Raw genomic sequence first — 2617 nt, 5'->3', positions numbered from 1 at the left:
ATTATTATTTTTATTTATTGCTTTTATTTATTGTTCTATTATTTTTTGCTTCATGTAATTTGCAGCTGCATTGTCCAGTGCATGCACATTTCGTGTTGATTTCTCTTCTTGGTGGATTGATCATTTTATCGTTATATAATATCCCTCTCTGGGAAATTTTTTTTTGCTTTAAAGTCTAGTTTATCTAACATATGTACTGGGGTGAAAAATTTGAGTTGCCCAAAGTACATGCTCCCAGCTGAGGCTGAGCAACACAAAGCTCTGCTTTCTGGTTTCAGCTGTCATAGAGCTGATGGCCAAAGGATGGAGATGACAGGGGGCAGTGCAGAGTAATTCAAGAAACTCTGGCTCTGGGGCCAGTTGGATGGCATTTGAATTCCAACTCTGGCACCTATTAGTAGGGCAGCCTCAGGCAAGTCACTTAACACTTTTAAACCTCATTTTCTTTTTTGAAAAATTTAAAAAAAAAGTTTCTATCAGGATGAACTGATTTTAGGATTGAAAATTACAATCCCAATGAAAAATGTACAGATGTGTACTAGGAATAATAAACATATAACTGGTCATAGTACAATAAGTTGAACTATATCAAAAGTAAAGTATTTTCTCTTTGAAAGACACCAAAAAGAAACTTAAATGGCAAAGCACAGATTAGGAGGAAGTATATACAAAACAAACGTCTAGAAAAGCAACAGAAAAGTTGCCTAGCCTCTCGGACCTCAGTTGTCCTCATTTTTAAATGGAGATGCTTATAGAATGTGCCTCACAGAAGCTGGGAGGATTAGATACGATTCTTCAGTCAAGCACTCAGCATATAGCAGGTGGTCAGGGCTTGCTGATTCTTTTAGCATCTCCTTTTTTTTTTTTAACCAAATAATTGACTAATTTCCTGATCAACATAGATGACATCTGCTTTTGGTCTTCTGTTCCCCATGGGACAGCATTTTTGAAGAAACACATTGACACATTCCTTAACCTGAGAGTTTTAGAAGACCTGGAGTGTATGTGTGGGTGTGTGTGTGGGGGAGGAAGATGGCAGAAGGAGAAATGAGTAACATTGGCATACCAGTGCTCCCAGGAAAAATGCCCTCATAGACCACAAAGCCCTGGAAAGAGTAGGTGCTTACAGTGTTCTTACTGACTGAGGGAGTGGGAGTGGGGTGAGCTCTGGATTAGCCTGTTTGGTTTCCTCATACTTGAAACGGGGCTTGTTAGAAGCAGTGGTATGTATACTACACCTTCCCTTCCCCCAGAGCCTACTTGACCCAAATTAGAAGTACTTAAGACTCCTTCTTAGTCAGATTTCACATCATATACAGTCGACCCTTGAACAACACAAATTTGAACCGCATGGGTCCATTTACACACGGATTTAATGTACTACACGATCCATGGATGGCTGAATCCACGGCTGTGCAATCACAGATACAGAGGTATCTGTAAAGTTATAGATGGATTTTCGACTATATGAAGGGTCAGAGCCCCAACCCAGTTCAAGGGTCAACTGTTTACCATTGGAAGTTGTCACAATTTATGACATCATGGTCAAAAATTTAAACACTGTCTCTGCTACTAACTAGCTCTGTGAGTTACTTAACCTTTCTGAGTCTCACTTTACTTGTCTGAAAAATGAAGGTGCTGAAAAAGGTGGCTGTCAGGACTAAAATTAAAACTACATTTAAATTCTTAGCTCTGTCCTCACATGTAGTGAGAACTCTGTAGTAACTTTTGGTGCAGTTGCATCTGTAGGCCAGAAGCATTACACATATTATCTCTAACATTCTATGCTCCTCGGGCCCCTTTCCATGTTTCACTAGCCTCAGAAAGCACCTGATTATCCTTAGGGCGCCCTGGACTCCCACAGTGCCTGCCCACCACAGCATTACCCACCTCCAGCCTCATTTCTCCTCTCCCCCTCCAAACTCAACCGCCCAATTTCCTATCAGTTCAGTCTCTCAGTCGTGTCCGACCCTTTGCGTCCCCATGGACAGGGGCACACCAGGCCTCCCTGTCCATCACCAACTTCCAGAGACTACTCAAACTCACGTCCATTGAGTCGGTGATGCCATCCAACCATCTCATCCTCTGTCGTCCCCTTCTCTTCGCGTCTTCAATCTTTCCCGGCATCAGGGCCTTTTCAAATGAGTCAGTTCTTCGCATCAGGTGGCCGAAGTATTGGAGTTTCAGCTTCAGCATCAGTCCTTCCAATGAATATTCAGTGTTGTTTTCCTTTAGGATTGACTGGTTATTCATTACCTCTTGTTGTCCACCAGGTGGCAGCAGAGAACGTGAGGAGCCCATACGCTCTAAGCAAAACTGTATAAAGGCTTCTGAATTCTGAGGGGGTTTCTTGAAGAAATAAACAAGTTTCTCAAGGGAGGAGAGATTTTGTTTTTTGTTTGTTTAAAGCCTTCCCCAAAGCACACTGCATGGACCATCTTAGCCCATAAGTCAGGTTACAGCCTTATACAGACTTATACAATTCATTCATGTATTTCTACCTCCCCTCACCCTTCCTGTCAAACATTTGGGCCAGGAGGACTTTCTTTTAAGACAAGGTGTCCCCCGGACACATTTTCAAAGATTCTTTAAATCTTCTTAATCCCTCTGGCTGGGA

Source organism: Bos indicus, chromosome X (assembly GCF_029378745.1).
Source record: "Bos indicus isolate NIAB-ARS_2022 breed Sahiwal x Tharparkar chromosome X, NIAB-ARS_B.indTharparkar_mat_pri_1.0, whole genome shotgun sequence".
Lineage (NCBI taxonomy): Eukaryota > Metazoa > Chordata > Mammalia > Artiodactyla > Bovidae > Bos > Bos indicus.
The sequence above is the reverse complement of the archived record's forward strand: the minus strand, read 5'-3'. Positions refer to the sequence as shown.